The sequence below is a fragment of the Herpailurus yagouaroundi genome, unplaced genomic scaffold, assembly GCF_014898765.1.
Source record: "Herpailurus yagouaroundi ecotype Mexico unplaced genomic scaffold, PumYag 190, whole genome shotgun sequence".
NCBI lineage: Eukaryota > Metazoa > Chordata > Mammalia > Carnivora > Felidae > Herpailurus > Herpailurus yagouaroundi.
Window position 1 is genome coordinate 25,462,432 of NW_024412421.1, and position 14,579 is coordinate 25,477,010.

General features: G+C 37.3%; 1 protein-coding gene and 1 pseudogene across 3 annotated transcripts in view; one reads left to right on the plus strand and one right to left on the minus strand.

Moving 5' to 3' along the window:
• GLG1 (golgi glycoprotein 1) overlaps positions 1 to 14,579 on the minus strand; it is a 153,285-nt gene that overhangs the window by 110,478 nt on the left and 28,228 nt on the right. The gene's annotated exons all lie outside the window — the stretch shown is intronic.
• LOC121010039 (60S ribosomal protein L36-like) lies at positions 5,043 to 5,602 on the plus strand (annotated as a pseudogene).

Below are 14,579 nucleotides of genomic sequence, written 5' to 3' on the forward strand. Positions count from 1 at the left end.
TGTGTGTGTGTGTGTGTGTGTGTGTGTGTGTGTGTGTGTGTGTGTGTTTAAACTGAACATTACCCAATGACTTTAATGACTCTTGGGTTCTCCCTCCTGAAATTTGACTCCCTACCTATTTAATTTTTACAGTTCTATGTATACCTTCTATTTGCTTAATCAATAGTATCCTAAACCTAGTGTACATGTGATCTACTAGAGAAGCTTAAAAAAAAAAAAAAACAGATGTGATAATATATTTCTTATAATGGAGGTTATCGGTTATTGGTTACTTAGAAAAAAACCCAACCAAAATCAACTCAAATTGTTGAAAAATTTAAAAATCTTCTTAAAAGCAACAAATAGCTAACAACATTATAGGTATTGCCAAGCTAGTGCTGAAAGAAAGAAGGATACCTAGAAACATAGAACTCAAAATCTCATTTTTGCCTTGAATATACTTGCTATACCTATCAAAATGGGTCCTCCTTTTTGAAGGGCTATGTGGGCAGAAATGAAGCCAAGATCTGCCCAAGGTAAAAAGTCTAATAAGAGATGCTCTTGCTTTAAGTTGGAATCTCAAAAGGCTACACTTTTAAGGGCAAACTACAATTAAACTAGCTCTTCCTCAGATTTGCATTGTCTAGCCATTTCAGAAAACCTTAAAACTCTGAAACTGATTTAAGGTGATCCTGGTGTGGTGATGGGTGATGGAACTGGTAGCAGTCAGAAATGCCTAACAGAAGAAATAAAAATCCTTTCTGAAAAACAGCACTTTATCTTAGGCCCCAAATCATTCCTACAAATAATTTCCCCAAAAACCAATGAGTGGCATACAGTAAAAATAACTAAACATACTGTGCAATAAGACACCATGAATGAGAATCAGCAGAAAGACTAAGAAACAGATCTTTAAAGACTTCAGTTATTGCTACAATTAGATAAGAGAACAATCATAATTGCCATACTTTTAAAAAAATGTTTATTTATTTCTGAGAGAAAGAGGGCCAGGGGGGGGGGGGGGGGCAGAAAGTGGGGCAGAGGAGCTGAAGTGGGCTCCGTGCTGACAGAAGAGAGCCCAACGTGGGGCTCGAACTCATTACCATGAGATCATGACCTGAGCCAAAGATGGTCCTGCCCCCATAAATGGTATACTTAACCTTCAGAATACTAGGAAAAATCATGTAGGTAATCACCAGAATCATCAGAATACTAAGAAAAATACTAGGAAAATCATCATTTACCATTTTTATATTAAATACTTCATGAATAATTTATAGTAGAATAAGTCAAAGTAGAAAACTTAATTAAAAATCTTGATATACTTTTTAACACAGTACACCCAAACGGTTATTCTGTATTATCCTAGGTTTGAAGGTATACATAACCAGCTCTTTATCAGCTGTCAGTGACAAATCTAAAGCATATCCATCTTGTAAATATTGATCCCAGATTTCAAATACATCCTTAATAGATTCCATCTCATCATTGCTTCTGCTGCTTCCTGTACTTTCATTATCAAAATGCAAAAGTTTTTAAAATTTTGATACCTCATAATTTTGTGGGAAACAGGACTGCCTCTTTGCTCTATTACCACACAACATTTCATTTATGTATTAATAAAAGCCAATCAGAATAATAAACCCAAAGAATGTTTTCATTTCTACTTCACCTATATCCTTCTATTAATCTCTGTATACACACTTGACTTAAGCATTTGTCCACTGGTCTAGTAAATTTTGGTGCAAAAATATAATAGATGTACAAACACTGCCACATACTCTTCTAGCAAAAGATGTTCTAGGTACTTGTCATAAAATACTGCATGATGAAGACCTTCTTGATGAATAACTAATTACATGAGATGTATTTCATTTTCATCCTTAGAAATAATTTGTTCACCCACTGAATTTTTAGTTTCAGAAAATTTACCCAGGATATTGTCATTTGAATACTCCGTCCAAAATGATGCTTCTATATTATAGACCAGTACTGCCCAACAGAAATATGAGCAACATATGTAATTTTATATTTCTTAGTAACCATATTAAAAAAGTAAACAGAGGTGTGCCTGGCTGGCTCAGTTAGCATAGTGTGTGACTCTTGATCACACTGAGTTCGAGGCCCACGTTGGGTGTGAAGCCTATTTAAAAAATAAAAATAAAAAGCAATCAGCAAGACAGTATGGTACTGGCACAAAAACAGACAGACACTCAGATCAATGGAACAGAATAGAGAACCCAGAAATGGACCCACAAACATATGGCCAACTAATCTTTGACAAAGCAGGAAAGAATATTCAGTGGAATAAAGACAGTCTCTTCAGCAAGTGGGGCTGGGAAAACTGGACAGAGACATGCAGAACAATGAACCTGGACCACTTTCTTACACCACACAAAAAAACCAAACTTAAAATGGATGAAAGACCTCAATGTAAGACAGGAAGCCATCAAAATCCTCGAGGAGAAAGCAGGCGAAAACCTCTTTGACCTTGGCCGCAGCAACTTCTTACTCAACACGTCTCTGGGGGCAAGGGAAATGAAAGCAAAAATGAACTACTGGGACCTCATCAAAATAAAAAGCTTCTGCACAGCGAAGGAAACAATCAGCAAAACTAAAAGGCAACCTTCGGAATGGGAGAAGATATTTGCAAACGACGTATCAGATAAAGGGTTAGTATCCAAAATCTAGAAAGAACTTATCAAACTCAACACCCACAAAACAAATAGTCCAGTGAAGAAATGGGCCAAAGACATGAATGGACACTTCTCCAAAGAAGACATCCAGATGGCCAACGGACACGTGAAAAAATGCTCAACGCCACGCGTCATCAGGGAAATACAAATCAAAACCACCACGAGATACCACCTCACCCCTGTCAGAACGGCTAACGTGAACAACTCAGGCAACCACAGATGTTGGCGAGGATGCGGAGAGAGAGGATCTCTTTTGCGCTGCTGGTGGGAACGCAAGCTGGTGCAGCCACTCTGGAAAACAGTATGGAGCTTCCTCAAAAAATCAGAAATAGAAGTACCCTAGGACCCAGCAATTGCACTACCAGGCATTTATCCAAGGGATACAGGTGTGCCGTTTCGAAGGAACACACACACCCCAATGTTCACAGCAGCGCTAACAATAGCCAAAGTAAGGAAAGAGCCCAAATGTCCATCAATGGATGAACGGATAAAGAAGATGTGATATGTATGTACAATGGAGCATTACTCGGCCATCAAAGAGAATGAAATCTTGCCGTTTGCAACCACATGGATGGAACTAGAGGGTATTATGTTAAGTGCAAGTAGTCAGCCAGAGAAAGACAGTATCATAGGACTTCACTCATAGGAGGACTTTAAGATACAAAACAGATGAACGTAAGGGAAGGGAATCAAAAATAATATAAGAAATGGGAATGGGACAACACATAAGAGACTTAAATATGGAGAAGAAACAGAGGGTTACTGGAGGGGTTGTGGGAGGGGGGATGGGTAAATGGATAAGGGGCATTAAGGAATCTATTCCTGAAATCACTGTTGCACTATATGCTAATTTGGAGGTAAATTTAAAAAATAAAATTAAAAAAATAAAATCTATACAACCCCCAAAAATCTATTAATTAATTAAATAAAAAAAGAAAGAGTAAAAAGAAACAGGTGAAATTAATTTTAATATATTTTATTTAACCCAATATATCCAAAATGTTATTTCAACAAGTAATCAATATAAAAAATTGAGATATTTTACATTTTTTCTCTTTCCAGGTCTTGGAAATCCCATATATATTTTACACTTACAGCACATCTCAAGTCCACTTTTTAGTGCTCAATGGCCTCACATAGCTGGTGGCTACCATACCAAAAAGTAGGGGCATCTGGGTGGCTCAGTCGACTGAGTGTCTGACTCTTGGTATCAGCTCAGGTCATGATCTTGTAGTCATGGGATCAAGTCCCACATGAGGCTCTGCACTGATAGCATGGAACTTGCTTGGGATTCTCTCTCCCCCACTCTCTCTGCCCTATTCTCACTCTCTCTCAAAACAAATAAAAAGCATAAATCTATAGTGCTGCTATTTGTCTCTTTACATTTCTCTCCTAATTCATATAATTGTGAAGTATTTTCTTCTGTCAATGTTCTTCTCTTTGCCAGTATGGGCAGAAAATGAAAAATTCTTAATTTTCAACTGTGTTCAACAAAAGCCTAAACTATGAAAACAGTATCTTAGAATTACCAAAGGGTGTAATGCATCCATATGATAACTGCAAGATAGAAACTAAATTCTCCTTGAAAGACTTCTAAGAAAGAATAAAGGCCATGAGATATCAATTCTTTTTTTAATTTATTTTTATTTTTTTTCAATATATGAAATTTATTGTCAAATTGGTTTCCATACAACATCCAGTGCTCATCCCAAAACGTGCCCTCCTCAATACCCATCACCCACTCTCCCCTCCCTTCCACCCCCCATCAGCCTTCAGTTTGTTCTCAGTTTTTAAGAGTCTCTTATGCTTTGGCTCTCTCCCACTCTAACCTCTTTTTTTTTTTTTTCCTTCCCCTCCCCCATGGGTTTCTGTTAAGTTTCTCAGGATCCACATAAGAGTGAAAACATATGGTATCTGTCTTGAGATATCAATTCTTACAAGTACTCTTCTTCAAAAGAGAAACTAAAAAACTAAAACTGGGTCCAATGGAACCTTATAGTACAGCAAAAGTTAAAGAAATGAGACAAATTTGACATAATCTTTACAGAATAAAATATAAAAAGTGATCTAGCAGATCTAGAACCGGAAGAGCCTAACAACTTTGAAAAAGAAAAGTAAAAAGACACTGTACCAGATTTCAAGACTTATTATAAAGCAAATGTAATCAAGAGTGAGATACTGGCAAAAGCATAGAGACAAAAGGAATGAATCTATCCATGTGTTAAAACTCACAGATTGTGTGCACACATACACACAAAAGCAAATTTTACTACATGTAAAGTATATCTTAATGTAAAAAAGGAAAAAATGATGAACTATAGTAATTTAGTTTAAAAAAAAGTACAAAGAGTTAAGCAGCTGGGCATAATGGAAAAGAAAACTAGTAAACTGCAAGGTAACCTCAAAACAAATTATTCAGAACATAGCATGAAGAAGTTAATAAATGTGAAATCTTCCACCACAGCAGCCAGTGAAGAACAGAACAAAAGGCTCTGTGATACCCCATGGCCATGCACCTCAACAAAGGCCACAAGATGACCAAGAACATGAGCAAGCTGAGGCACAGGCACCACTGTGGATGCCTGACCACACATACCAAATTCCTCTGGGACATGACTGGAAAGTTATGTGGCTTTGCCTCATACAAGCAGAGCACCTTGAAGCTGTTATAAGTCTCCAAGGATAAGCAGGCCCTCAGGATCATCAAGAGAAGAGTGAGGACACACAACCAGGCCAATAGGAAACATGAAGACCTGAGCAAAGTCTTGACTGCCAAGAGGACTGCAGCTGCCAAGGACTGAGCCCTCTCCCCACTCTGTGTATATTAAAACCTTCACAGAAATAAATAAGTAAACATGGAAAAACAGTAAGAAATCTAACTTGGTTGATGTTCTAGGAGAGACAGAGTAGGGCAGTTAAGGGCTGAGAATTTTCCAGAATGGATGAAAGACACTAAACCAAAAAAAAAAAAAAAAAAAACTCAGGGACGCCTGGGTGGCTCAGGTGGTTGAGCGTCCAACTTGATTTTGGTTGGATCATGATCTATAGTTTGTGAGTTTGAGCCCCACATCAGGCTCTGCACTGACTCACAGAACTTGCTTGGGATTCTCTCTCTCTCCCCGTCTCTCTCTGCCCCTCCCTGCTCACACGTGCACTCTCTCTCTCAAAAAAATAAATAAAAATAATTCAAAAATTTAAATCAAAAGAAACTCAGTAAACCCTAAGCCCAACAAATAAAAGGAAATTACCACACAGAAAAATCATAGTGAATGAGGGAAACAGAAGATATCTGAAAAGAAGCCACAGGAACTGACTGTTCAATACTAACAGTGAAAGCCAAAAGACAGTGGACAGAAGGAAATGTGCTAAAAGAAAAAATATTCCAAACTAAAATTCTCTAAGGAAAGATTTTTTTTTAAGGCCACAAATTTCTCCCATTTCTTTTTGTCCCCTCCCATTTCTTTATGAACACCCTTTTGAATCTGATACTGTCATTACTCCCATCAAGGAATGGAGTCCAGGGGTGCGTGGGTGGCTCAGTTGGTCAAGCACTGAACTCTGTTTCCACTGAGGTCATTGTCTCTTGGGTCATGAGACTGACCCTTGTGTCAGGCTCTGTACTGATGGCCTGGAGTCTGCTTGGGATTCTCTCTCTCCCTCTCTCTCTCACTTACAAACACTCTCCTCTCTCTCCAGCTCTCACTCACACACACACACACACACACACACACACACACACACTCACTCACTCACTCTCTCTCTCTCTCTCTCAAAATAAATAAAGTTAAAAAAAAAAAAGAGAGATGGAGGCTAATTCCTCCACTCTTTGGAATCTTGGCTTGGCTACCCAATTTGTTCTGGTCAACGAGACGTCAGCAAATATGACAGCAAAGGTTTGTAAAGTGCTTGTGCATAGGAACTTATCATTTCTATATTGATTTTTGAAGCTAGTCACCACGTGAAGGAGTTTAGGCTGGCCAGCTGGATGATGAGAGGTATGTTGCCCAGTTACCCCTCTCACCCTAGCCGATCGCCAGACATATGACTGTCTAGCCCCCAGATGACCTGACAAATGACTGTAGATACACGAATGAGCTGAGCTGACACCCTGTAAACCAGAGACAAGCCATCCCATTGAGCCCTGCCCAAATTGCTGACCTACAGATACATGGGGAAACAGTTGTTGTTTTTGAGTCATTGAGTTTGGGATGGTCTGTTATCCAGAAATAGATAATTGACACCTAGACCCAACAAAAATATCTTTTAAGAATAGGGTAGAATAAAGACCTTTCCAGACAAACAAAACCTGACAGCTGGCCACTAGGAGACCCTCACTAAAGGAAATTCCAAAGAATGTACTGTAGGCAGAAGGAAAGTTGTCCCAAATGGAAGATCAGAGATGCAAGAAGGCATGAGGAACAAAGAAAGTGCTAAATATGAGGGTAAATCTATAAAAATATTGATTTTGTAATAAAATAATAATAGAATGAAAAAAAAATTCAATGCCAGTTGCTTTTGCAATACAATAACAACCCCTTAAAGTATTTAAAATATTAAATGCTCCAGGGGCGTCTGGGTGGCTCAGTGGGTTAAGCGTCAGACTTCAGCTCAGGTCATGATCTCACGGTTCATGGGTTCGAGCCCCACATCAGGCTCTGTGCGGACAGGTCAGAGCCTGGGGTCTGCTTTGGATTCTGTGTCTCCCTCTCTCTCTGCCCCTCCTCCACTTGTGCTCTGTCTCTCCCTCTCTCTCTCAAAAATAAATAAACATTAAAATTTTTTTTTAAATATTCAACACTCTGGGCGCCTGAGTGGCTCAGTCAGGTGAAGGTCAGATTCTTGACTTCAGCTCAGGTTATGATGCCAGGGTCATGGGATTGGGCCCTGCATTGGGCTCTGGGCTCTACACTTGAGCATGGAGCCTGCTTAAGATTCCCTCCCTCTGTCCCTCCAACTCACTTTCTCTTTCTCTCTCTCTCTCCCTCTGCCCCTCTTCCCTGCTCATGCTCTTTCTTTCTAAAAAATAAAAATTAAAAAAAAAAAAATTAATGTCAGCAATCATTCCCAGACATTCTGATTTAATTTACCTGAGACATCTAGGTACTGATAGTTTAAAAATCACCCAAAGTGCAACTAGGGTTTGGAATCACTATCTTAGGCCTTGCATATTTAAAGTTGGCATTAATCCCCACCTTCTTTCTCCTTTTATTTGGCTTGCCTTTTTTGAAGTTAATCACATGTGATTCTACATTGAAATAAGTTTTTAAAAACGTACTGTCTTCTGTAATACAAAGAGGCTCACCTTGGGAGATATTAAAGGTCTTAAAACAATTACTATGTAATTTCTAATTATTTTTCATCAAGAGGTTATGACTATAAATTCACAGGGTATTCCCAGTTGCAAGCATTAAAGAAAATTTCAGCTAAGCCTAAAGCTAAACAGGTTTTCTGGTTAATGTTCTTCTACAATATACTGAACAAAATAGTAACTAATATAAAAGACCAGGCTACAGGCCATCTGTTAACTAAACTAACAATAACAGATCTGGATACTGTGCTACTCAAAATATTCTATGTTAACTGCTCATTTTCCTAAAATTGCTCTGTTGACTAGATACAGCTGATGGTGCTTATGATCTAAATCAATACACGAACTTAAGAATTACAATAACCCTCAAAGCAAACCTTTAAAACACTTAAATGATGAAATATTCCAAAGTAATGAATTCTGGCTGCAATATCAAAGTAAGAAGGAGTGAAATTATTGTCAGGAATAAGAAAATGATGCACCTAACAGACAATATAAATAAGCAGATTATATAAGCCATACCTAAATGATTTTAAGATGCCCCATTATTTCATGTACCACTAGCAAAAAAAAAAAACTCTGCCAATTATAATTATGTCATACAATTTAAGATGGATCCTGATTTCAAAGATGTTAAGGTAAAAAATAAAAAGTATGCTTTACTACCAATAAAATATGACAAAACATTATAACCAGGCAACCAGGGGATTTTTGCCAGAAGCTGTCTACCAGTATTAAAACTCTCAGCCAAACCAACCATACACAACCCAATTTAACATCAAAACAACAGACTCAAGGAAACAACACTCTCTCTATGCAGCAAAGGTATCAAAGAGAAAATGTTACATCTATGGAGAAATAGCAATATTCAAATTCATTACCACCCCTAAAGCAGTATCACAAAAATGTACATACCCACCCAAGAAAGAATGCATAAGTGTGCTGGTTCACCTGTGCACCATGCACATTCTCTGTCTCTCAAAAACCCAAACTAGTTTAATCAAAGTCTGCAGCGCCACACTGTCCCTAATTAATAAAAGTCCATACCAAATATAAAAACTGACAAACTCAGCAAATTCCTACAAAAATGCAGGATTACCTAAAGAGATTATAGCAAAACATTGTTCTAGCTGAAGATGATGCTAATTCGGATGGACTGTAAACCATTAAAAAGAGATATATGTACATAATATATTATATTCTAAGACAAATTTGTCCTACAAAGGGATATGTCATAATTACTGTCAGCTTTGCAAGCCACATACAATCTCTACAATCTTGGTGTTTTCTTTTAACAATCTTTTAAAACTATAAAAACCATTCTTACCTCCAGAAACTCACAAAAACAGGCTGTGGACTGGATTTAGTCCATGGGCTGTAGATTGCCAATGTCTGGTCTAAGATATAAATGGGTGTTTTCTTTTAACAATCTTTTAAAACTATAAAAACCATTCTTACCTCCAGAAACTCACAAAAACAGGCTGTGGACTGGATTTAGTCCATGGGCTGTAGATTGCCAATGTCTGGTCTAAGATATAAATGGGCATAAATGGGTGCTTCATAAAACAAGACTGCTAAAGAAATTAGCGAACAGATCTATTCTGGATTTTAATTTAATAGGTTTGGGAAAAATGCTTTAACAAGAACTGCTAAACCAAACCAAACCAAAACAAAACAATGAGGCCTACTGAAAAAAACTTTATTTTTTATTCTTTACATTTAAAATCTAATCTTTGGGGGTGTCTGGGTGGCTCAGTCGGTTGAGTGTCCAACTCTTGATTTGGGCTCAGGTCATGATCTCACAGTTCATGGGATCAAGCCCCACAATTGGCGCTGACAGTGCAGAGCCTGCTTGGGATTCTCTCTCATTCTCTCTCTGCTCCTCCCCTACTCTCTCTCTCTCTCTCTCTGTCTCTCTCTCAAAATAAATAAATAAACTTAAAAAGTTTTTTTAAATAAAATCCAATCCTTGACAAGGTTCTGTTTATGCATAGGAACCTGAATGAGTAGCTGAAGAAATATTTTTATTTTTACTTCTTAGAGAAAATCATGTATCAATTCTAATGTAGGAAAATAGACATTGAAATCTTACTGAGGTCAAACCATTTTTTCTAATGACTTCTATCATACTTTATATATTGGACCCCACCCTCCACAAACCTGGACTTCAACAAAAATACACAAAGAATAACTTTCAGAGGATTATCCTATCCACTTTGCTAATAGCAAAGCCTATACAGGTTCTATAAACGTCAAGAAAGAGAAATGAATCTCTAAGATCAGTAAAATGCCAAAGCTAGGGCAACAGCTTTTGTATTAGTGCTGCCTGGTATACTTGTTTATAAAGGGAAAAATAAATCCATAGGGAGTTTTATATAAATGGTGTTTTCAGTAGTTATTAAACTTAAAAACTGAATGCCAATTCAGATAAATCTCTGTCAAAGTGACCAGATATATACGCTTAGCTGTTCCTATGTAGAAGGAAACATTTCCCAATTTAAAAACTAGATTCACACACGTTCTAAGTAAATCTATTCCGATCAATTGTTTGAATCACAAAGGAAATCACCAAAGGCAGACTCTAGAAATGTCTTCTGACAAAGAACTCTGCAAAGTTAAAATGGGCCATGACTATGGATGGAGAAAGAAACATAGCTAAAGGAGTGTAATCTGTAACGACTGTAATCTGTAATGAGAATCCCACATACAATGACAAAAAGTATAAAACATCAAAGCAGGGGGATCACATGTTTTGCTCTAAGTATTCTGACTTCACACTAAAATGTTCTTATAGCAATCACTTAGACTTGTTTTCTGTTCTCTGTTAAAGCTAAAAGGATGAATAAAACACAACTTTGGGTTGATTTTTGCTTTTGTTTTTGTTTTTTTTTTAACCAACCAGACCTAAAGGCAATGAGTTTGATCTCTCTTTTGGAAAACTGTTTACTTATATGAGTATGTTGATGACTCATGATTGATGAATAAAAATGAGACAGAGACAAAAAGGAAATGGACCAAAATTGATCTCATTAAAGTAGGTAAAAGCTTTCTGCAGAACTGAGCCAATTAATACCATATTCTACATCTACAGACTTGTCTGAATACTGTCTGTGGTATAGCAGTCTATTTTATCCTTTGCTTTGTAGGATTTCTTGCTCTATTAAGTTCAATTTCAAAGTAAATACTGTCAAGTGTGCTTTATGAGGACTAAATGTAAATCATTTGTAATAAATCAATAGATAACATCTAATATTAAAAAGTAACAAGAGAACAACATAAATATTCTACTTAAAAAATAGGTAAATGCAAAAATAAAATGCTAAAATTGAGTTCAAAGTGGGGAGAGCTAAATTGAGATTACAGTTTTCCATTATAAACCTGGTAGCACTCTGACTTGTACAATCATGTATTAAAACTATGTATGTATTACTTGAATAAAAAAAGGATGGGTGGGGCACCTGGATGGCTCAGTCAGTTAAGCATCCAACTCAGGCTTAGGTCATGATATTATAGTTTGTGAGTTTGAGCCTCCCAAGGAGCTCTCTGCTATGGGCATGGAGCCCACTTCAGATCCTCTGTCCCCCCACTTTCTCTCTGCCCCTCCCTACTCATACTCATACTCATTCTCTCTCTCAAAATAAATAAAAAGAATTCACTTAAAAAAAAGTGGGAGAGGGAAAAAGACTAAAGCCATATGCCTGCCAGGACATATAGTGTCTATGTGAGACTATGGGAGCATCTTCTGAACTTGTACCACTATTCTGCTCTGCTGTGGTTCAGTATGCAAAAAGTTACCCAGTCTAGAAATATTGGCTTGGTTTGGTTTTCTTAATTTCTCCCAAAATACCATTTACATAGATTATCCTGAGTCCTCTAGTTAAAACAAGATTTAAGAAAAGACCTTTCAGGGATACCTGGGTGGCTCAGTCGGTTAAGCGTCCAACTCTTGGTTTTGAATCAGGTCATGATCACATGGTTTTTTGAGTTCAAGCCCAATGTCGGGCTCCATGCTGACAGTGCAGAGCCTGCTTGGGATTTTCTGTCTCCCTCTCTCTCTGCCCTTCCCCTCTTGAGCTGTCTCTCTCTCAAATAAATAAACTTACAAAAAAAAAAAAAAAAGACCTCTGAAACAATGTTTTCACCAAGATGACACAGTCTTACAAGGCATTTCAGTAATCTTTAACTAGTTGGAAATAGGTTAATGTGTCCTGATCCTGAAAACTGTTTTAAGAGCCAGCTCTTAATAACCCATATAAATGGGTTGGGATCATGAATCAGACGGTTCAAGGCTACCCCAGAAATGTTAAGTAGTGATAACACACTAGGATTTGAAAATTTAAATGCAGGGGCGCCTGGGTGGCACAGTCGGTTAAGCGTCCGACTTCAGCCAGGTCACGATCTCGCGGTCCGTGAGTTCGAGCCCCGCGTCGGGCTCTGGGCTGATGGCTCAGAGCCTGGAGCCTGTTTCCGATTCTGTGTCTCCCTCTCTCTCTGCCCCTCCCCCGTTCATGCTCTGTCTATCTCTGTCCCAAAAAAATAAATAAACGTTAAAAAAAAAAAAAAAAGAAAATTTAAATGCATAAACTATTTAAAAAAAAATAAAAATAATAAACTATTTTAAAAACTTAAGAGATCTTCATTTAAAGGTATTAGCTCAACACTTCCAGAATAGCTGAATCTCATGCTGCACATTTTTTTAAAACACAGATCTAAATCCTAAAGGTTATTAAAGATGCTAAATCAAAGAACTAAATTGAAAATGTTGCTCTTAGTAGGGATAAGAACAAATCCCAGGGAGCTTTTTCCAGGCCTAGGAGATCCAAGGGTTGGGTAAGAGAAAAACAATGGTTCACCATAGGAAGTCCCTGAGAATCAAATCCATACTAACGATAGATGCTGTGACGTTTTTGGTTTTTAAATCAAGCACCAATTTTTAAAAGTCTAAGTACTGTTAATATACTTCTAGCTTTTTTCCCCTAGAAGTGACAGGCCTGTACTTCATATTATTTGCAGAGCTGCAGATGACATAATCTCTTCCCCAAAACTGCAACTACGAACAAATAATTAAGAAAAATAATTATGAAATAGTATATAATATTTTTTGACTTAAAAGTGAGTTTACGAACTTGAATATAACTTACTGAGATAAGGAGATGCTTCTTGTTTCGATTTTTTGCATGTTTAACTTTTAGAACAATTCAGCTAGGTGGAATTTTTCAGCCAGGTTACATCACCCAGGAGCAGTACTTGGCAAGTCATCTATTAATAGGTTTTTGAAAAATCAACTGTTGGGGTGCCTGGGTGGCGCAGTCGGTTAAGCGTCCGACTTCGGCCAGGTCACGATCTCGCGGTCCGTGAGTTCGAGCCCCGCGTCAGGCTCTGGGCTGATGGCTCAGAGCCTGGAGCCTGTTTCCGATTCTCTGTCTCCCTCTCTCTCTGACCCTCCCCCGTTCATGCTCTGTCTCTCCCTGTCCCAAAAATAAATAAACGTTGAAAAAAAAAATTAAAAAAAAAAAAAAAGAAAAATCAACTGTTTGTGAACAATAAGTTGTACAAAACTTCAAAAATTTTTATTTTCTTTTGAACTTATATTCTGCTGGTGCTGTAGCAAAAGCCAACAAAATTGCACTTCTAGGAAATGTACGTAAGTACAGGGCATTTCACTGCAGAATTGTTCATAGCTGTGAAATAAGAGAAATAACTTTAATACTCATGCATAGGAAAGTGGTTGAATAAATTAAGGAAGATATTTATGAAATGATTTAAAGTGATTTCCAAAATATAATGTTAAGTGAAAAAAAGCAAAATGCAAAAGAGTAAACTATGCTGCATCTGGGGTAAGAAAGGAAATTAAGAAAATATATGTATATCTGCTCACCTGTACATAAAGAAACAGAAAGTATACACTAAAAACTGAGAGCCTGGCTACGCTGGGAATGTGCATGAAAGGATGGAAGGATGGGAATGGGGTAAAAGGTTCAGCAGGAAGGTAATTCTAGAACCATGTTATTTTTACTGACCCAAAAATTTAAAAATAAGACTGGGGGGAGGCAAAAATGCAATTCAAAGGAAAAAAAATGAACCTAACTCTATTTCAAATTAACAGCATAACCATAAAGGAGAGAGAAGGAAGGGGAAGGGAGAATAACTCAAGTGGCTCATTAACACAGTATTTTTTTACTCTATATCCTCAGTCTAATGACAAAAAGTGCTATAAACAAACACTGAACTCTAGTAGGTTTTCTCACAAAGGCATAGCTTAGCATTCTAAAATTATTTTAAGCATACTACAGGATTCAGAAATTAAATAAATAATTTGAGGATAATAGGAACCAAGTTTTTCACTGTCAGAGAAGGGAATTATAAACATGGAAAGGGAGAAAGCTAGAATGAACCTTGTGGTGCTGGAGGTATTGATATGAATAAAAATCACTTTTTAACATGTGTATCTATACATATAGATATGAACAGATGTCTGTGTGTATACATACACATTTGGGTACGCATATGTACATATGAAAGTGTGTATGTAAATACCCCCCCCCCCCCCACACACACATACTTTATACATTTTCTGGCTCTGCCTGTTGAAGCAG